Source organism: Rattus norvegicus, chromosome 17 (genome assembly GCF_036323735.1).
Source record: "Rattus norvegicus strain BN/NHsdMcwi chromosome 17, GRCr8, whole genome shotgun sequence".
NCBI lineage: Eukaryota > Metazoa > Chordata > Mammalia > Rodentia > Muridae > Rattus > Rattus norvegicus.
The window spans coordinates 41,870,935-41,894,479 of NC_086035.1; the positions used below are offsets into that span (position 1 = coordinate 41,870,935).

At 39.9% G+C, this 23,545-nt stretch overlaps 1 pseudogene; it reads right to left on the reverse strand.

The window, feature by feature from the left end:
• Window positions 1–13,465: 13,465 nt before the first annotated feature.
• On the reverse strand, window positions 13,466–13,558 carry LOC120097965 (U6 spliceosomal RNA; annotated as a pseudogene).
• Window positions 13,559–23,545: the final 9,987 nt, after the last annotated feature.

Genomic DNA, 23,545 nt, shown 5'->3' on the forward strand with positions numbered 1-23,545 from the left:
TTTTCTGAGCTGTTTGGGTTTTGGAGAAACAGATCTAATGAGACCCAAACTAAGTACTTACTACATACCTAAGCTTGGCCTTGAACTCCTGAGTTTTCTGCCTTCATTTCTCAAATGTTAGGAATACACGTGTGTGTCAACATGCCATACTGAGGAAGGATGGTATTGTGTGTTTCTGAAGGGTCTCTTTTACCCCAGGCTGCCCTCAAATATGCTAAGCAGCTGAGAATGACCTTAGACTACGGATTCTCTTGACTCAGCCTCCCAAGTGCTGGAACTATAGCTGTGACCACATGTGTCCCGCGCGCGACTTCCTGCCGGAAGGAAAGCTGAGTGTGCAACATCTGATAACACTGTGCATAGCTACTACTGTGAGTGAGGAGTCCAGCTCAGGATTCCTTCAAGTCTGAGAACTTGGAGGCTTGGATCTCACTTCATAAGAGCTTTGAAATCATTTTCATTTCCTTGCCAATTTTCCTTTGAACCCAAATTTCCCAGGTGTGAGACCTTCGGGTATGTGTTTAAGCTCCCCTACCTAATTAGCTTTCTGTGTCTTTGTTCACTTTGCTGGGAAAAGGTCCTGACTCTGTATTGTGTAGCCTGAAATTAGAGAGCACAAGCTGATCAAGACAGAGAGCTAGCTGATGGTTAAGCACCACTGCATGTCAGTTACATGGGTGCTCCTCCTTGTAAGCCAACAGTCAAAAACAAGTGCTATTGCTATTGTAGATGTTGGATGAAAAACAGAATAGAATCAAAAGAAGTTAACTAGGTCTCTGTGATTAGAAAACCAGCACTTCAAATGCTTATCTTTTATAACCATCCTTGCCTAAAAGATTATTGGAAGAGAAATTGATTTCATAATGTGTAGCCTTTATTATATAGAGAACTGGACTATATAAGAAAAAGTTAATTACATCCTAAACTCCATAAAGAACTTAAAGGGAAAGTTTCCCAGGATCTGTATAAAGGGGCAGGTGTTAAAACTTGACAGTGTGTGAACATGCTGAACCCTCCGAGGTCAGCATGGCTTTTATTCCGGGTACAAGAAAAAATGTAACAAAAAGCCTTGATAAGGTGGGAGGATGGTTTTCAGGATCTACAAGAACTGTTTCCATGTGGTGAGGTCGGAGATAAGATAGAGAAGACTTAAGATGTTCTTAGCTCCAGGTTCCTAAAACAAAACAAAACTTTGAACATTTGCTAGTGAATGGATACATTGTGAGCATTATTTACCCTTTTGTTTTCATCTTCTCTCAAGTCCCAGAGGTCGAGACTTCAACTTGTCAAATTGAAAATGCTTAGTTTAGGAATACAAATAGATGCTTGGGGTTTGTTTGTTTGTTTGTTTGTTTGTTTGTTTGTTTGTTTGAATGTATCAGAGACTGGGCAAGCCAGAAAGCATTTTGTTCTAGAGAGTCAGTGTACTACCAGGGAAGATACCAAATGAAAGCTGCCAATACCACCATCTTTTCCAGTAGATCATGCTTTCTAATGATCTGTTGTGGGAATGTGTCTAGTTTCTTCAGAGAAATACACATCTGACAGTGGAGGGGCAGCTAAGGACAGGCTATCAAGCACAGCATCTCACACAGCTCTGTCCCAGCTCATCTCTAACATGGTTCTATGGCTTCTGTTCTGCATTGTCACTATGTATACCTCAGAGTCCTGCTTACCACTAGACAGAAGTCTCTACAGCACTAAATACCTTACAGCTTCAGTTGGCTTTCAGGCCTTGAGCAGATCTTCACCAATTTTGTCTCAAGGGTCCTGGGAAAGTCCTTGTATTGGGGCACATTGATTGATAAAAGTTGTCCCTGGTACAGCTACAGAAGCTCCATTTTATACTAAATATCCATCATGGTCCCCACCAACCATTGTCTCTGACTGAAAGATAAGTTCCCAGTAATCCCCACCCAAAAATGTATAGCCATGACTACTTGTTAAATGACTAGATGTTTCTTTTAGTTTGTTTACTTGCTTGCTTGCTTGCTTGCTTGTTTCTGTAACTTGCTTAATAAGAGACCCAAAGATTATTTTGAGTGACCTCAATCACTTAACTTGGAAGAACAGAAAATCCTTTACTTGCTTGCCATAGATATTGAAGGACTTTATGAGGTTTTTTTTTCCTCTTTAAAAGTCCTTCCTCATTCCCTTCTTTTCTGGCAGTCTCAAATGTAGCTCCAAGTTTATTTGTTCTGCTAGTGCTAATTGATAAATCTTTTAATTATAATTGGATAGAATCTATGATATTTTCCCACAGTCACAAATACCCCCTTTAGCTCTCTAGATGGGGAAGGTACTTGGGCACCAGAGAGAAACATTCAGTTTAGGGTTTTACTAAGTTGTAATACTGAGATGGAGTCATCATTTTAGTTTTTACCATACCCAGAACAAAACAAAGCAAAAATGAATAACCCTGTCTGCTTGTAACAATCAGGCATAGAATTATTACCAAAGCACAAACTTTAGAAATGTTGAGACAAGGTACTGTTTCATTGATTTCTTCTTGTCTGGAACTGTCTTGTTTGAGTCTGTAATTAGATCCAATGCCCTCTTCTGGTGTGTCTGAAAGATAGTGTACTCACATAAAATAAATAAATTAAAAAACAACAAAAATGCACATATCTCTTAAACTAGATTAGTATATATTTTCCCATGTATTTACAGTTATCCATACTCTAAGCTATCTTACACTTAAATAGGTAGAAGTGGAACCCTGAAAGGAGACACTGTAAAGATGTCCCTTCTAAATTCAGAAAAATACAAATATGGTCTCACTGTTTTTAATCCTATTTGTGTTATGGGACATCTTAAATATTATTTTAATAAAGAAACATCATTACTTAAAGTATAAAAAATTATGAATATTATTATTAGAGGTTGATGACTTTTGCCTAATTTGAACAAGAAGAGTTAACTCTAGCTAGGATAAGCACACACACACACACACACACACACACACACACACACACACACTTGAATCACTTAAACATGAAAACTAGTTTTGAATAAGGTATATGTTTGGGATAAGCAAACAATCACAGTAAGAAAATAACAATAAAAAAGAAACATCTTCATTTGTAAATTCATTAAAATCAAGATTAGTAGTATTATATCTATAGTTTTATGTCTTTATTATATATGTTTATTATGTTTTATATAATATATAAATACATTATTTGTTATATTAACATGTTTATATTAAATGTAAACTATTTTTATTTTTAACTGTAAGGTAACAATTTTTATTTAACTGTAAGAAACAAAAGATGAGAGAAATGTTAGTGACATAGGACACTCAGCTGTAATTGCATTGAAGATGAGTATCTACATGAATGTTCTCACAATGAGAAAATTTAATCTCCTTGAATTTAATAGTTCATGAGCTAGCAAGAAGTACCTGGATATAGTCCTAACACATAATCAGAAAGTAATCATTGACATTATAACTTATTTCTTATAGTTGATTAAATAGTGTGTTTGTGTTTACCCATTGAGGAAGCCTCTGTAACAATTAGAATTTCAGTTATTATATTTGAAAGGACTTTATAGTACTATCTGCTGTTTCTCTAAAGGAACAAATTTTATAAACGTTTTAAATATTTGTCTACTAAATTGAGTTCCACAATCACTAGACAGTTTAGTGAGAATTTCCCAAATAGACCTAACTTTCCAAAAAGAATGTAGTCTGTGGTAGTAATGACTGACTAGTCAAAATGCAAAAAGTCTAATGAGGAAACATAATATTAAAATCTAATCACATATTTTAAATGCCTTCTTAGTGAAAAGATATAACAAAGTTTTTGTTGTTTTAAGTTTTTGGGGGGTGAACATTACTAAAATAGATCCATACTTAAAAACATGTTCTCTTAAAGAATCAGAATTAATTTTATTTCAGGGCACAGAATCTTGATCACAAAAAAGTTTTATGGTGTTTGTATTATATGCATCTTAGTTACAATGAATTTCATTTTTATAGTCCTTTCACAACAAAAGCTAATCTTGACATTATGATCATTATTCAAAACTTTGGAAAACAACTTTTATGAGGTAATTTCAAATGAAAGCTTGTACACTGTAACTAAAGCCCAGAAAACATCAATATGACAAGTTAGGAAAATACCAGTTATGTTCAAATACAAGTAAAGTACATTAATGTTTTTGCATGTGTGTTCGTAACTAAATTTTAATTAATTATTTGTTAAAGATTTCAGTTATTATAATAGAGAGAGGCATTGTTCTGGGTTACCTCGGTGATGATATATTCTAGTTCCATCCATTTGCCTGCAAAATTTGTGAAGTTCTCATTTTAATAGTTGAGTAGTATTCTATTGTGTAAATGAAGCACATTTTCTATATCCATTCTTCCATTCTGTATCCATGAGGGACATCTGGATGATTTCCAGCTTCTGGCTATTACAAATAAAACTGCTATGAACATAGTAAAGCATATATTCTTATGATATGGTGGGGTATCTTTTGGGTATATGCCCAAGAGTGGTATAGGTGGGGTCTTCAGGAAGTTCTATGTCCAATTTTCTGAGGGAACTGCCGGACTGATTTCCAGAGTGGTTGTGACAGCTTGCAATCCCACCAGCAATAGAGGAGTGTTCCTCTTTCTCCACATCCTTCCAAGCATCTGCTGTTGCCTGAGTTTTTGATCTTAGGTATTCTGACTGGTGTGAGGTAGACTCTTGGGATCATTTAGATTTTTATCTCCTTGAGATGTTAAACGTTTCTTTAGGTGCTTCTCAGCCATTCGTTTAGCTCTGTACCCCATTTTTTACTTAGGTTATTTGGTTTTCTGGAGTCTAACTTCTTGAGTTCTTTGTATATTTTGAATATTGGTTCTCTATCAGATGTAGGGTTGGTAAAGATTTTTTCCCAATCTGTAGGTTGCCATTTTGTCCTATTGATAGTGTCCTTTGCCTTACAGAAGCTTTTCAGTTTCATGAGGTCCCATGTTGATCTTAGAACCTGAGCCACTGGTGTTCTGTTCAGGAAATTTTCTCCCATGCCAATGTGTTCAAGGGTATTTCCCACTTTCTTTTCTATTAGATTCAGCATATCTGGTTTTATGTGAAGGTCTTTGATTCACTTGGACTTGAGCTTTGTTCAAGGACATAAAAATGGATCAATTTACATTCTTGTACATACAGACCTCCAGTTAGACCACCACTATTTATTGAAGAAACTTGTATGTACTCACTGACAAGTGGATATTAACCCAAAATCTCAGATTACCCACAATACAACTCACAGACAATATGAAACTTAACATGAAGGAAGGCCAAAGCATGGATGCTTTGAAGGGGGAAGAAAATAATCATGGGAGGCAGAGGGAGTGAGGGACCTGGGAAGGAGAAAGTAGGGGGAGAGGAAATGGGGGGAGGGGCAGGATCGGATATGGGAGGAGACAGGAGAGAAGCCCTGAGGCCAGGAGAATGAAAGAAATAAGTAGCAGTGTGGAGTGAGGAACGGGGAGGGGGAAGCCACTGGAAAGTCCCAGATACCAGGAATTTGAGAGGCTTCCAGGAACCAGGTGGGATGATATTAGCCGAAATGCCCAACAGTGGTGAGATAGACCCTGAAGAGACCACCTCCAGTAGATAGGCATGGCACCCAGTTGAGGGAAGGGGCCACCCACCCATCTCAAAAATTTTAACCCAGAGATTGAAGGAAAGGCCATCCAGAGACTGCCCCACCTGAGGATCCATTCCATCCACAGACACCAAGCCCTGACACTATTGCTGATACAAGAAGTGCTTGCAGACAGGAGCCTGATATGGCTGTCCTGAGAGGCTTTGTCAGAGCCTGACTAAGACACATACAGCCAATCAATGGACTGAACCCAGGGACCCTAATAGAAGAGTTAGGGGAAGGAGCTGAAGGGGATTGCAACCCCACAAGAACAAAGTATCAACTCACCAGACCCCTCAGAGAAGGAATAAACCACAAACCAAAGAGTATACACAGGCTGGCCCTTGGCTCCAGCTGTATATGTAGCAGAGGATGGCTTTATCTGGCATCAGTGGGAGGGGAGTTGCTTGGTCCTGTGGAGACTTGATGTCCCAGAGAAGGAGGATGCTACAGGGGTGAGGCTGGAGTGGACAGATGGGTGGGGGAGCACTATCTTAGAGGCAAAGCAGAGAGGGGGATATGGGAATTCATGAAAGGGAGATTGGGAAGGGGGATAACATTTAAAATGTAAATAAATAAAATGATTAATAAAAAAATAAAACTGAAAACTATATCAGAGATAAATATGTAGTCATAAACATTTACATCATTACCCACTAGAATGATTCTAAGTATATTAACTTTTGCTGGCATCTTTATTATTCTTATTAATTTCAAAATGCATACTGAAAATTTTATTTTCCCTTCATGTGTGATCGCTAAATATAAAACAGAAGGAAAAAAAAGAAAGGACAGCCAAGGGGGCTACATAGAAAGACCCTGTCAATAAATAAATAAATAAATAAATAAATAAATAAATAAATAGGGGGGTGGTATTGTTAAGAGATGAGAAAACACACACAGCAGGGTCTCTGCAAATAGGGAAGACTGGAGACCCAAAGCAGGGTCTCTTCTTGAGGGCTTCAGAGGTCTTTGTAGGGACCTTTTTTCTTTGATTTAGGGTTGGTCAGTTTGGAAAAAGTCGAGAATCCTGAGAGCTCCACATCTTTGGGGTAAATACATCTTGGTCTTGCCTTAAACTTGTCACAGGGAACAGCAATAATAGTGGAAGAAACACTGAACTTGAAGCCATAACGGAAGTGCAGGGGACCTGGTGCAGACTCATGCAGGCCCTGTGCATGCTACCTCAGTCTCTGTGAGTTCATGTGATGTAACTGACTTTGATTTCTTGGTGTCTTCCATTCACTGGGGCTCTTACACTCTTTCTGCCTTATCTTCCTCATTCCCTGAGCTCTGAGGGGAGGAATCTAATGGAGGCATTCCATTTAGGACTGAGTATTCCAAGGTTTCCCACCCTGCAATGTCTGGCCGTGGGTCTGTGTGTTTGTCCTTGTCTCCTGAATGAGTAAGTTTCTCTGATGATGACTGAATAAGACACTAATCTGCTTCCCTGGCCAAAGTCTTAAATATATTTCTTATTAGCAGCTCATTCTAACTCAAAAGCAGACTTTTTATAGAGTTCTTATTATCATGAATTACCAACCAATTTTTACAAAAACTTTCCATTTTAAATAAACCAAGCTACTTGGTTGTGATTTTTGTTGCTCTTACCTATAACTTAATTAAAATGCCAGTTTTGGAACATCAAATGTTCCCCTGTAATGGCTATTCTTGGATGTGAATTTGACTACATCTGGAAGTAACTGAAACCTGAACAGCTGGACAAATCCATGAGAGGTTTTCTGGATTTTGTATTATTTGAAATGGTAAGACTCATCCTAAATCCTGATCTTTTGAGGTGGGAAGATCTATACCTTAATCTGGGCCATACCTTCTGGTGGTATCCTGTTGCAGTAAAAATAAAAAAGCAGCAGAACCAGTTCCCATGAGTACCCTGGTAGTCACTAGTTCCTGCTCCAACCAGCTAGCATCTCTCCTGGTGGCTCTCTGCTACCCTCGAACTCTCTGGTTCCAGCCCCTGGATAAAATCATGGTTCTAGAAGTCCAGTAGCAGCTGGCCAACCTGGCTTCCTACCCACACTCCCAGCAACTGACCCCTGGTAGGTAAAGTATAAACTCCCAACTACCTGTTAAAATCAAGATTCAACAAACTGTAACCCAACAATCAGATTTATATGTTAAATTCTCAATTCACAAAACATCACACAATAAATTCACTGCCAAGTAATAAAGACATAAACCACACATATAGACAAGATAAAATTGACCTAGTCCACCTGGATCTAGATCATCCTGCTCCGTTGTCTCTTTCTCGATTCCTTGGTTTCTCTTCCTCCTCTCTCCTTCCTAGACATTTTCCCACCTACCCTTCCTTCTCATCCAGTGATAGGCTTCGCCTTATCCTGGACCTGCCTTGCTTCATAATAACACCATCCTACAGTAAGTATCCTATTAAAAGGACATAAAAGAAAGAGGTACTTGCCCTTACTTGCCCTGTCAAGTACATTTACAATATCAAGCTATTAGGACCAACTTCTTCCAGGTTTTGGTGTATATTAAAGATCAACTGAAACATTCAACCTAGTGAACTGAACAACTACGGGGTTCTCTGGCCTTTCATAGTGAGAGAGCTAGTGCTGGGTGGTCAGACCATAACCTGTAGGCCACTCTACTAGAACCTGTTTTTATCTAGACAGATTCACTCTCTCAGTTGTCTCTCTAGAGAATCCTGACTAATACAACCTCTTCCCCCAATGGATGAACCATAAAACCAGGTTATCCTTGGTTAGATCTCCTTACTTCTATCAATACTTGCAAGCTGAAAGTCAGTAGTTATCACTCACAGGCCAGCTGGAGCTCCAGATGTTGGTTTATCTCCAGCACTCCCTGGATTTCGAAAGCTTACCACCACGACCCCCAACCCTTTTAGTACCATGTTTCTTTTTCCCCTGCTGAATAAGTGCCTGTAAATATCCTAAGCAGAAGGCTTGCCAAGGTCACAGGAGATGCAAGGGAAAACCACATAATTAGGTATGTGAGAGGGAAAATCAAGATAAAAAGGGCACATGGTAATAAAGACATGCCAAAAACCATGACAAACAAAAACAGAAACCAAAATTGCTTCAGGATTCCAAAAGCAAATAAAACCCAAAATGTCTTTAGAGATTTAAAAACAAGCAAACAAACAAACAAAAAATCAAAGGTCAGGATCAAGGCAAACAAACTCACTACTGTAAACCAAATACTTTGAAAGGCAACAACAACAAAAAAAAGTATCTGTCAATTTGGGGTCCTTAGTTAACCAGGTCATAATAAACAAATGGACTGTGAACAAAGCAAGAGAGGTCTGAGAACTTTGGAAAGAACTCAACAACCCACCTGAGGAAAACACCCATACTCCTAGAGATTCAGTGAGTACACTATTCCTTTCAGGTGGTTCCTACAGTGAATAAGCGAATAATTCAGAGTTCCTTCCTGATCACCATAACTGTGCATACACACACACATACACACACACACACACACACACACACACACACACACACACACACACACCCCACTAACACCACCACCACCACCACCACCATCAACAACAACAACAAAGAATGACTTTAATGATAAATTTTAGTGAACATGGACTGAGAACACAGATTTGGGTTACCCTAAATTCCATATTCAAACATGTAACCATATTCTTGGTGTTTTATGGTTTTATATGAACAAAAAAAGTCATAAATCAAAGGCAAGTTTAAAATAAGATCAGTGGGTACATTAGAGGCGTGGATACAGCAAGAGAGGAGAAGCTCTTCTTTAGCGTTCAAGTGCTCTTTGATGACATCTTTAGCATTTGGGTAGACGGAAGCTAGTGGACTGCTAAGTTAATAGATTTCAAAATGTTTTTATCTATTTGTTACAAGAAGTTAATGCAGGCTCAGAAATGGGCCAGAAGGCTAAAGCTAGCCCAAGGTACAGTGATCAGTCCTCTGTAGTCAAAGCATCTGGCTTTTCCACATCACTGGAGTTCTAATTAGTCAATGTGTCTTCGCAGACACTCTTTCCAGGAGTTCTTTCACTGATAATGATTAGTTTGGCCATGCCAAGGGAACGTACATTTTGTAGGATTTAGAACTTATGTACGCTGCTGATAGTCTTTTCTGCAAGAAGTAAGAGTGTTGAATTCTAAAGTCTTCATACATGCAATTTAGCTGTTGAGACATAACCCCTTATCACAATCTTCACTGTCCTGTCCTCCTCTGGCTGCTGATTGAACAGTTAAATGACTTCTTCCTCTTCTAGAACCTGGTAGTGTAAGATCAAGGTGCCATGATGTTTGGCACCAGATGTTCCTCTCCTCTTGGCCTTCATCTTCTATGTGTTTGCCGGCCTTTCCTCAGAATGTAAGTAAGTATAAAGAGCACTGGTGTACTGCAAGGCCCAAGACCTGTGTCCAATAACAGTAACATTTGGGTTTAGAGTTTCAACAAATTAATATTGAGTCACTATTCATTCTATAATACTTCACTCCTGACATGACAAAACCAATGTCCTTTTCCCATGCAAAATACTCTTATCGCATTTCCAAACCCTCATATGCTTAGCATTAATTCTAAAGTCTGAAGTGTTATCTAAGAAATCTGAACCAGTTATAGTTGAGACTCAAGATATATTTATCCCTGCTCAAATTTTCTCTCCAGTTGTGAAACTGCGAAACCAGAGAAGTCATACAATTCTAATATACAGCAGTGTGGCTAGAATAATAGCTCAGCAGTTAAGAGTTCTGACTGCTCATGCAGAGTACCAGGCTTTGATTCTCAACACTTACATGATGGCTCCCAACCATCAGTAACTCCAGTTTCAAGGGATATGATGCCTTCTTCCAGTCTCTCCAGGCACTGAAGACATGTGGTGCAAAGGCAAAACATCCATACATATAAAAATAACAAATAAATAAATGATATTAAAATAGAGTTGATGGGCATAAGACAAGCATGTCCATGTTCAAAGGGAGATGCATGAAAAAGGGGGGAGACATCCTAGGCAAGTCCATTAACTGAAAAGATCAAGTGTATTAGCTCTTACATCTTGAGAATCCAATCATAAACTCTGTGCCCAAATTTCAGGTCATCTGCTGTGGCTTGGCTCTGTATGAAGCTGACTCCTCTTTTGCACAGACCCTGTGGTTGGATGGTATTTCATTCAAGCAGCTCTCAGTGAGAGATTGACCCATGTATATCTATCCAAACTGGACTTTGCCTACCCTGTGCCACTATCACCTGAATCTGAAAAGATACCCTAAGTAGAAATGTCAGCCATAATGATCTTTAAAATACTTGTGGGGTTCTCTTATGTTTCTTGAAAGACAGGGCTTGTTCACAATAGAATAGTTTATAGACTCTTCATATAGAATCAAAAAAGACAACATTCTTTCATTCTGTTCTACTTTCTACAATCTTTGCTGGAGTGATCCTCTCTCTCGCTCGCTCACTAAGGGAGTAAGCTCATGATGACTTGTTCCCATGATATGATGCTTTTGTCAAAGGGCTACTTATTCATATGTCTTTAATTTAAAAAGTGTGGTGGCACGTGTCTGTAATCCCAACATGGGAGATGTGGAAGCAGGACAATGAGGACTTTCTTAGTCACCTTCAGATTTGTCATGAGCTGAGGCTAACCTAGGCTACATGAGACCCTGTCTCGGAAAAACAGATAAAGAGTTCAAATAACCAACCACCTTTACCCACTGAGGCTGACAACCCGAGTTTAAGCCTCAGGACTCCTACTAACACATTCTCACACATACATGCAGAGGCACAATAAATATAACACTAAAAAAGATTAGATATATGGACAACAAATGGATAGATAGATAGATAGATAGATAGATAGATAGATAGATAGAGTGATTGATTTCCAATCTCCAAGGGTTTGGCTAACCATTCCTTTGTCTAATCATCTCTTGTCTGTGACATTTACTTGTACAAAGGGATTAAATCTGCCTCCCTCACTTTGCTTATATAGCCAGTCCACTGAGTACCTAATATTGTTGCTTGTAAGTAGTACCTTCAAAAACACTTGACCTAGTTCAGCTAAGTTCTGTCCACTTTAGAGAGAGGATCATCTTACCTCTGGCTTGCAAAAGCCTTTCTCTCATGTCTCTAAATGGCCTGTGGTATTTGCACCAACATTTTGCTTATAACCATTTATTCTCCCAGAAAATGGAAGCATGTTACATTGCTCTTCACTTTGCTTTCTAAGCATTCCCCAGAATTAACTTTGATGTCTCCAATTCTACTGACAGGTACTTTGCAGTAACTTTTTCCAACATGATCCTCAGAAATATTTTACCCTTTTCTAATTAATCAGTTCAAAATCCACTCTCACAGCTTTGGGTGCCTGTTACAGCAACACCCTAGTTCTTGGTACTCTGATCTGCTAGCCTGTTATCACTGACATAACAAAATGTTGCAAACTAGGTGGCTTTAGAGGCATGACAAATTGTTCTCTCATGATTCTGGAGGAGGAGTCTGATATCAAGGTACAGACACAGGCTGTTTCTGGTATCTCTACCCCTGGCTTACAGGTTACAGGGAATTGCATACATGAACATGACCACTCTTCGTTGTACTTACTGATACCCTGAGTGAAAATAAGCTTTGACTAAATCCCACAAAAGAACTGGCCTTTCATTCAATGTCTACCTCACAAGGATCAGAACCTCATACGCTTGAACTTTGAGGGACTTAGAGAGCTTGGCTCTACTTCTGTTTTTACACACTCTCCTTGACAGTTTCAGCAATCTTGAAGTTTTAGAAACCATGTAAAGGTAATAAACTTCGGGCTGGGGATTTAGCTCAGTGGTAGAGCGCTTACTTAGGAAGCGCAAGGCCCTGGGTTCGGTCCCCAGCTCCAAAAAAAAAGAACAAAAAAATAAATAAATAAATAAATAAAAAGGTAATAAACTTCCCATTACACATCTGTAGCCCTGTCCTCTTCCACAGAATGAAAACCACATCTGAACGCTAACCCACTCCTCAAATGTAGATACTTCCAATACATACAAGTTCCCACTGTGCCCCAAGCCTGTCATTGCCTCTGTTCTCTGCAGTCCAGTACTTACATTACTGAAAGTCCACTCAGTTAAGCCAACAGTGAGCCCTACTGAATTTTCTGTATTAACAGTCCAAACTGTAAGCCACCACAGACTTCAAGAGGTATAAATGAATCCTCCATATTTCCTACTGCAATCTGAAGATCCTCTCATAATTGTCACGGCTCCACCGAACCCTACACACACCTCTGAAATAATCTACTTCCTTTGCTTCTCAAGTTATTCTGGTTTCTTCCCTATTCTCCATACCTTTAGACTCTGATGCATTAAGGCTTTGCTTTTCTGTTTTCTCTCTGAAGCTCTAGTTACTAATTTTCTTGTCCTATATCACAGCCTTAAGTATGTCTCAAGTAAAACAGATCTAGCTAGAAGGAGTATGAATTATAAATTATGAGATATAAATATCAATGACATTTTGAAGGTCTTTTGTATATCATAGTGTCAATGCATGTTTTGTGTTTATGTATATATGTTAAGCAGGGATCTCATGAAACAAGAAGGAAATATATGTGCTTCATATATAAAACAAGAAGGAAATACACGTGCTTCATATATGTGTATGTATCTATTATATATCATTTAACCATATGTATCCGTGTGTGTGTGTGTGTGTGTGTGTGTGTGTGTGTGTGTGTGTGTGTGTGTTCTATGCTAGGGTTTAGGTTGTCTTTATCTTGTATAAGTCATGTGCCTTTAACCACACCTTCTGTAAGTTCATGATTGTCATAGGCATGTCATGCTCAGAAGACAGCAACAAATTTGCTGAACAAATTTGTGTGTCTTTGTGCAGGGGCCATACTAATCTTCTCTGTATTGACAATTTTAGTATGTACATATTGCAAAAGTGAGCACCTGTCTCAATTCTTTAAAATAGAGTCTGAGGTTATCAGATCCCTCTCCTGTTAGGCCTTGCTCCAATAAGTAGAGAACTGGTCTATTAATATTAAATGTCATGTCCCTGCACCCACTAGGGAGACTGGCATTTAGTAAGCATTCACATATCTGGTCCATGAACCAGAGACAGACAGATATCTTGGCACAGAGAGCCCCTCACTGTCCAAAAGCATGTTTGTCTGACTTTGATATAAAAGTGTCTGCTGCCAGTGTTGGAAATTCCCATTCCTGCTGCCTACCCACCAGAAATTCAGCAACAGGTTCCTTCTTTTTTTGCTACTTTTCCCCATTTGTGCACCAGGTTTATATCTCACAATGACAATGAATTCTTTTAAGGCTTCTCCTCTGCTGACTGATTTGCACTACAGGAATCATCTTTAAATGTGGATCTATATCTAATAGATGTTTGCTTAGTCATGGGGAGAAATCAGGGTTACACAGCTCCAAAGCACAAACAACAACAAAACGGCAACTGCATGTGTTTTAGAGATCTGCCATGTGGTCATTTTTCCCATTCTAATGCTGAACTTACATAGTCGTCTGTCTCATCTACTGGATAAGTTTATTGAAGAGTGACATCTTACCTGTGTCTGTATACTAGCACCTAACATCCTTCCCATGCAAGAGACCATCTTGATGACAAAGCTCATCTCCGCTGAATGGATATTCACAGTCTAAGCCTTAGAGAGCTGTGAGCCTACTTCCAGGTTTGCACCATCGTAGTCACTTCTTGGGCGGGAATTGCATAAGCTGATTTTGGGAAGAGAACACATGACTCAGTATAGATCAATATAGATGTGTATAGCACAGCCACCTGAGACATTTTTAAACTTACTTTCAGAAATTAAAATCTCAGGTTCACAGTCTCACCATGTTTCGAGCTTCCAGGGCTGCTATACGGGTTGGACAGAAGAGATCCGCACATGCCTTTTGCAAAAGATCTCTAGGGGAGCTGTAGGGCTAGAGACTTCTTGTTCCTCTGGGCTAAGGAGCAGTACATTTAGCCACCTCCTATCAGGTGGCTTACAAGAATCAGGTCACAAGATACTATGTGGATTCCAGATTAATCTGAGTTTCAGATAAGGATTAACTGGTTGTTTTGGTTTCTCCTGTCCCAGTATTTCATGAGACACACTTTACTCAAAAAAAAATTTTTAAAGAAAAAACAAACAAATAATCCCCCCCAGAAATTTGAATCTTTGATAAGGGGCACTTTCATATTCTGTATTATGAAAACACAGTTTTAAGTCATGTCATAGAAAGGAATTTGCTCATACAGTCATTCCTAGCATAGCACACATATGTACTCTTAATGGTTTGCTTATTCTGAGTTAAACTATTTCCAGCCCAAATGCCCCTGGAGGAAAACAAAGTTAATACCAGCAGAAACCAGATAGACTCTCTTTCAGAATGAGTCTGAGCACAAACATCCACAGAATGAGGAGACAGTAGAAGGATAACTAGCAAGGCCTGGAAACTATCAGACTCAGAAATGCTGAAGATGACCTGACCAGGGTGCAGGACTGAGTTTTGCAGTAACTGATAGCCTTTGTCTCCAACCCCATCTTCTCCATCTGGAGAGGAGAGAGTAGACTGATATAGTCCGGATTTTAACCCACTCTCCTATCAGGCTGTCATCTCTATGAATACAGTTCAGTTTTAAAGACTGTCTCTGTTCTTTGGTGTCTGTAAGTGACAAAAAGGAGCCCTGGCATTCCTGTTACAACTAGGCACTGTGTATTTTTGTTTGCTAACTGTTAACTCTATCTGAAAGGCACAGTTAAGAGTCTAGGCCCTTTGGTGATGGGCATTTCATATGTGGACAACTGAGAAGGGCCAAGAGCTAGAGAGAAGGAAACTCAGGAAAAGGAAAAAAGGTCAGTGCGTGAAATGAAGGTAGAAAAGGTTCCAAACACATTTACTGTAACTCCTTCTCCTGTAGGTTTCTGTAATAATGAGATGCTACGATACCAAGTGTCTGCCAATACCAACTATTCCCTGAAATGGTTAAATGGTATTTATCCCCATGTCACAGACCTGACATTATTTTCCGTATCAAAAACATAGTCTCTCGTGCTCTAGTAAATAAACTAAAACCCAGGCTCATGCAAATAACCCTACTTAAACACACTGATTAAATGAGTGTGTGAGTATAGTATAACATTTCAAAAGAAAGGCTGATTTAAAGTGATAAAATGAATAATAATATGTTTGCACATATTCTATATTTTGCCTGAGTCCTTTAAATGCTCTCTCAAGGTGAAACCCAATTTCAATGCAAAACGCATCCTGAGTGGAGGGTGAGTACATGTGCTTCCATGCTGCAACGTCCTCCACAGCCTCTGCATCCGCCGACTGAAGGTGCTTCTCAGTGTTTTAGTATTATTATATGCTGCAGGTTTGTGAAAGTATTACTAAACTTGTTGAATTGTATACTCTTTAGATCTAGATTTTAGCTATCCAAATAAATAGAATGGGAGGATTATTGGAAGCATGTTTAAAATAGTCAGAATTTTGAAATTTCTGATTCATAATCCCTGAATTTCAGAAAGGAATTATTACCGCAGGAATCAGAGCTGCAACGCTCTGTTCATGAAACTAAATTCTGGGATGTGGGTTTTCAACATGAAAATCTGAGGACCAGAAGAGCACACAAGAAGCTCTAGGATGCAAAGTATCTCTTGTGCTGAGTTGTTATGACAAGTAAATATATCCAAAGACACTATAGAGTCATTAAACCATGTGGACAAAGAAAAGAAGTTTCCACATAACAGACCACCAGGGAGGACAAAAACAAGGAAGTATGGATAGAAAAATCTATGGACACATGCAAGTCTTTAAATGCTAGCCCATTCCAACTCCATGAGCTGCATGACTGTTGTGCAGACTATTTCCTTCTGAACATAGTAAGCCAAGGCTCCACAGGTGCTGAAACTCAGACTTAAATGTTTCTGTTTCTTTAAAGGCTATTGGCAATATATTATGCCAGAATTTGAAACACTGAGGAACTTACATTTTATTTCCTGTAAGTTATGATTCTAAAATATATTATTGTTGCCAAAGAAATGTGCTTACACACACACACACACACACACACACACACACACGTACTCACACATGCACTCAAGCCTATATTCTTCCATGCTCCAGAAAATAACCTACCACTCATCTTTATGCAAATAACCTGTTGTAATACAGTGAGTCCAGAAGATGCCCAGGGAAAGGGCTGCTAAGAGGAAGAAAGGGGTTCAGTGGGAGGGGAAAAGAGAAGGTAATTGTAAAAGTGACCAAGATATTTATATACATGTACAACATTGTCAAAGAAGATAAACAGTCTGGGTTTGTTTATCGTATGACTAAGGAATGCCAAAAGAAGAGAATAAATCTAGAGGAGCTCTTTTAAGGAGAAATATGTCTACTTTTTTTAAAATAACTGATACATTCAAAATGTTTTGGAAAACTTGAAATGATAGGATATAGTATACTGGGGCTGGGGACATGGCTCTTCAGTTAAGAGCACTTGCAGCTCTTGCAGAAGCAGAGGATTCTAGCTTGCTTTTCAGCATTTACATCCAATGGGGTCCAAGTCACAGGAGATATGTCCTCCATACACACCACACACATGTAGTAAACATGTAGACAAGCAGTCACAAGCACACTGTCTTAGTCAGGGTTTCTATTCCTGCAAACATCATGACCTAGAAGCAAGTTGGGGAGGAAAGGGTTTATTCAACTTACACTTCCACATTGCTGTTCATCAACAAAGCAAGTCAGGAAGCAGGAGCTGACACAGAGGCCAAGGAGGGATGTTACTTACTGGCTTGCTTCCCCTGGCTTGCTCAGCTTGCTTTCTTATAGAACCTAAGACTACCAGCCCAAGAATGGTACCACTCACAATGGACCCTCCTTCCTTGATCGCTAATTGAGAAAATGCCTTACAACTGGATCTCATAGAGGCATTTTTCTCAAGGGAGGCTCCTTTCTCTGTGATAACCCCATCTTGTGTCAAGTTGACACACAAAACCAGCCAGTATACACACATATACATATGATTGTTTAAATAAGGTGTATATTAAGAATCTCCTTTTTAGATGGGCATACATGCCTTTAATCCCAGCACTGGGGAGGAAGAGGTAGGTAGATTTCTGACTTCAAGGCCAGCATGGTCTATGGAACCAGACCCAGGACAGTGAAGGCTACACAAAGAAACCCTAACTCGGAAAGAAAACAAATATACCCTTCTGCATCTCTCTACTTCTTTTCCCCCTCTATAACTTTCCAATGTTAATTTTTGTTGACAACAGTCAAGAATGGATATATTTTAACTTACTCTTTCCTTTTCATTCTTAGAGGAAAGAAGTTTGTACACGAGTTCTTTTAATCACAATATTAAAAATCCTTCCAGAAGAGAACACATGATCTCACTGTATGAGATCAGATGCTGTTATAATAAGAATGTGCATCTTTATTTGTGTAATTAATCCTATATTAGCATGGTTCTCTAAAGAGACAAAAGTAACATGGGACTAGATAAATAGATCTAAGAGAGAACACTTATTTACATAGATATTCAGATCTATCCATTTCAATAGATATATGGTATAGATATAGAGACATGATAAGAAGGCTAGGCTAATTCCATGATAGGCTTCAAATTGACAGTTCAGGAGACTAGGCCTAAATCTCTGTGTCCAAGAACTGGGCAATTCCAGGCAAGACCAGGACTCAGAAGCTGCCTCACCACCTGGCCTGAAGCTAAGGACAATGGATCAGCAGCAGTTTCCAGATTTCCTCAGCTACTTCCTCAGTAACAGCCTCCCAACCTCCCCAGCAAGTTTCCAGCCCCCACACTCCCGTAATGAAATGTCAGTAGAGATGGACCCAATAGATTAACACAGAGGTCAGTTACCCTGAAATTCCCTATTATGTTTTAAATTAGGCCTTCAAATACATTTAGTTGTCTCTCAATTTTGGTAATGGGAGACCCCAGCATACTGAACTTCTACAGAATAAAACATTCTTTGTGTTTACACACTATTGGAGTCAGGGTATTATTCTTCAGGGAATCGTGGACCCTTACAATGATAGCATTCCTCTCCAGGGACATTGGTTTATTCATTTATGGAGACTAAGAAGATTCAAGAGACTGCTAACCGGAACTGCTAACATGGCTAACTCCAAGGCCAAAGGTCTCAGAACCAGGGAGCTAACATATAACTTTTACTTCAGGGCCTGACAACTAGAAGGATCTTGTTTAGATTTTGGTTTTACCAATGGGCTGGAGTGAAAATGTCCAAAGAAAAAGAGGAATGTCTGTGGCCCAGGGGAGAGGGACAGAAATTCCTTTTCCTGCTTTCCTTCCCTCAGGGCCTGCAGCTAATTGGAAGATAGTTAGCAAACACTACCTGAGCAAGAATGGCTCAAGGGAGGCAATTCCCAGCACTTTGTGAAGTTTGAAGGTCACTTTCAAGCCACAGCACATGCAAAGGTGTTAGGTGTTTGCACTGGTCCAGTTCATGTAGTAAAACAATTTTCAAACACTTAACTCCAAGTCACACCAAAACAATTGTTCTCATGTGCTCCTGGAGTGGTAGGAACAAGAGCTGACATTCAAAACGCTCTGGGGTTGGTTTCCAAAGTCCCTTGAAAACTATATTAACCACAGTATTTTGAACCTTAATTTCCTACCTGTAAGTGTTTTCAAAAATAGAAAACTGATAAAGAGGATGGACTTGTTATTGTAAGGAATGGCACAACTCAGTGTATTAATTTCACTGATTTTGTGAGAGCGAAAAACAATAAACGGTTGGATAGGAGTTGATTCCCCCAAACTCCAACCTGAAGAAAACAAAATGGTGGCAATGGGAGCAGGTGGTGTCCCATATTACCTGTCTAAATCATCATTTTCAGCCCTGCCTGTATAGGAATTAGGAACCACATCTTCTAAACTGCCTATTCCCTCCCACTATGCTTTATGACTCTCAGTCAGAGAATGTCTCTTCGGGACTGGGTAAGTAGCTCAGTGATAGAGCACTTGCCCTGGATTGTGAGAGATAGGGTTTTAAATTAGCTCAAAACTCAGCAACAGGATCTGACTCAGGAAGACAGATGGTTAAAAATACAGGAGGACTGGTGCAGACTCACTGACCCTCCGGGTGTCACTGGACGTGGGCAAATGAGTAACTGGTTCTGTTCTGCCCCTGTGATGTTTGTTCAAGCCCCCATTGTGCCCTACAGATAATGTTCCAGCCATTGTATCCTGCAGATAGTATTCCAGGAAACCGGGGCCGAAGCCTAACCAGATGTGTATCAGATGCAGATGCTTCGTCAACTCTGACAAACATTTACCCTAAAGGACAGGAATCAAGATCTGTTCTCAGGAGAATGAGGGCTTGACATTTCCCCTGATTTAAACCCTAGAGTCTTAAGAACAATCCTATGACTTTGAGAGTTTCCCCTTGTGACATTTTTGGTATTTCCTTTTGACATCCCCTCATCTCCTGGGACTTGTGACTTCTTCCTTTAGATAGCCCTTCTCCCAATCACTCAGGGATCCCTCTGTCTCCTGTGTGGTATACGTGTCGACCCAGAGCTCTCCATAATAAACCTCACCTCTGCGTATTGCATCAAGATTGGTCTCTCGTGTGTCTGGGGTCTGCAACTTCTTGAGACTTGAGTAAGGGTCTCCCTTCGGGAATCTTTCAGATTGCATCCCAAACCCAGAGAGGGAGGCTTTGTTACTCTATGATTGTGTGTGTTATAAGGGCTTTGGTTCACTGATATGTTCTCTGCTCCCATGATACCTGATGATGTCTGGCATGCAGTAATTAGTTTCTCAAAAGATAGGGTTTCCTAAGACATACTCTGGGGAGAAGTTTTACTTTTCACCCTGATTTTCCAGGAGAAAAAAAGACAGGAACATCGTCATACAGGCTGAGCTGGAAGGGTATCCAGCTTATTAGTAAAGGGCCTCTAGAATTCATGGCAGGAAAGGAAAATTAAAAGGACATGAAAAGGAAAGGAGCCACCTTCCCCTGACACTGGTTATGATTCTTCTCTAGAGAGTCTGAAAATTCCAGTACAAGTAACATAATGTATCACGAAGGCCACCTACAAGGAAGCATTTTCTGTAGTGCCTTTTCTGTAGTGATATTTCAAATAAGAATGTTAAATACCAACAGACTGAGGCCCAAGTTTCAACCTTCCCCTTGCTAACTTTCAAACCCAGGACAACTGACTGGGGTGGCTATGTAACATCAAAAATGACCTGATTTCCAGCTTCTCCCAGCATCCCACAGTCCTTACTTGTTACAAAGTATGGCTGGCATACCCTGTTCTCTACCCTGAACTCTCCAGCCCAGGGTCTGGGCAGCCCTTCCCTCAGAGGTTCCAAACTACACAATACAGACGCCTTTTGTTACCTGCTCCCTGTTTTGCTATTGTTGTTCCTTTTATACTTCTGGCCTCCTGGCTGCTATACTTGGTTCTCCTCTCTCCTTTCTCCTCTCCCTCCCCTCACTCAGTTCAGGGTCATGACCAGTGAGATTCTCTCAGGTGTGTCTGCCACTGGCTGTCTTCTCCTACATATCTATCATAAACATTCTTCTCCACCACAGCTAGTACCAGTCATGTTCTTTCCTTTTTATTTCTATTTTTTCTTTTTTTTATTCATATGGTGCAGAAAACCCAGAAAAGGAATGAGAGGAAACGTAATCATCTATGACTACTTCCTGCTGACACTCCTTCCTCAGCCACACATCTGTAACTTTCTGAAAAAAGGCTCATTTTGTTTACTGTCATAATGCCTCTGGACTCCCTTGTGTCTTTTATATTTAGGATTCCCCCAACCCTGGCGACCCATAGGTTTATTCGACAGTTTGTGATCATGCCCTGTGCACCACAAAAACCAATTTTGATCTTTTTAAAAAAAAAATTGTAAAGCACATTAGAAATCTTCAACTTCAGAAGCACACGCAGAACTTCAGAACACAAATAGCTACTGAGTCCCTCAAAAGACTCCAGAGAAGTCTGCACCATTTAGCTTATGCACAGTCCTTTTGATAAGTACCTTTCTCTCTACTCCTGTAGTGCATGTACTTAAGTCAATGGTGACATCTTTACATTGTGTTTGTTCTTTTTGTTTTGTTTTCTTTTATTTGGTTTTGTGTGTGTGTGTGTGTGTGTGTGTGTGTGTGTGTGTGTGTGTGTGTTTGTAAATGTTCTCACTCCTTCTCATGGTGTGATAAAAACATCATGACCAAATACAATTTGGGTAGAAAAGACTATTTCATCTTTCAGGTTACAATCCAAGATTGAGGGATGTCAAGGCAGGAACTCAAGGTGGGAGCTTGTCTTAGGGTTTTACTGATATGAACAGATACCATGACCAAGCCAACTCTTATAAGGACAGCATTTAACAGTGACACGCCTACTCTGAGAAGGTCACAACTCCAAATACTGCTGGACCAAGCAGATTCAAACAATGACATTCCATTCCCTGGCCCCCATAGGCTTGTCCAAACAATTGAGTCTAGGGGAGTCATATCTAGCCATAGCATAATTAAAAATAATACTTCCAAAGTCCCTGTAGTCTATAGCAGTATCAACAATGTTAAACATCCAAAGTTCAAAGTCTCTTCTGAGATCCATCCAATCTCTTAACTGTAATCCCTGAATCAAGACAGAAAACCAACTCTGTATAAACTCCAAACTCTGCATCTCCCTGTCCAATGTCAAAGCAATTTTCAGATCTACAACTCCTTTTTCATCTTTGTTCACTGCAACAAACTTCTGGCTGCTTCCACTCCCTGTTAGCAGCTTTCATCGGGAGATAGATATCCTATAACTCTGGCATCTCAAAAATCTTGTGGTCTCCAAGACTGCTTCAATGTTATAACTTCTTATTTCAATGTCTGGGATACACACATGATCTTCTGGGCTCCTCCAAAGGGCTCACGTCACTTCTCTAGCTCTGTCCTCTGTAGCACTCTAAACTCAGGTTGATCCATTCCACTGCTGCTGAAGTTCTTGGTGATCATCCCATGGCACTGGCATCTCAAATACACTGGGGCCTTCTGCTGCAACCAGGTTTCATCAATAACCTCCTGAAGGCTCTTTTCATTATGCCAAGCCTCAGATCCTTTGCATGACCCATTCATACCTGGGCCATCAACTGCACCTGAAGCTGCACCTTCATCAATGGCCTTCCATGACCTCTCACAGTACCCAACCTCAGCTGCTCTTCATGACCCCTTCATGCCTTCAAAACCAGTACCATCTGGGTGACTCTTACACATTACCAAGTATAGATGCAGCACAAGGTACAACCTTGGACATCTCTGGAACATAGTTTATTTATGTTCTCACAAACACTTCCCAGAAGATTTCACCTCAGTGATGCTGGTCTCTTCTTAAGCACCACTAGTTTTTTTACTTAAGCTAATGAGCATCAATTGTCCCGGTAGTTTCCTTCTCCTCTTAACTGATTATAAAGCCAGAACCATAGGACCAAACTGCCGAGTTCTTCTGCTTGCAGTAGCTGGAACATTGTCCCCTTGTTCTATTACAATATTACTAGCTTCCTCTTTTCTAACTCCTTCACTGCCTAAGCTTGGATGCCCTGGATCTTGATCTGGAGACTGACCTTGACATCAGAAATCTGATGCCTGTCTCCTGGGATTAAAAGTATGTAACACCTTGCCTGGATTTAAGGTTGGTTTTGGTTTTTTGGTTTTTGTTTTTTCACCTAGAATTTGCCCTGTCTCAGGCTGGCCTTGAACTCAAAGATGTCCTTGGCTTTATCTCCTGGGATTAAAAGTGTGTACCACCATGCCTGGATCTAAATAAGGATACCATTTAACAGGAACACCCGTACTCCATGAAGGCCACACTCCAAATCCTGCTACTCCATGGGCCAAGCATATTCATACTATGACAGAG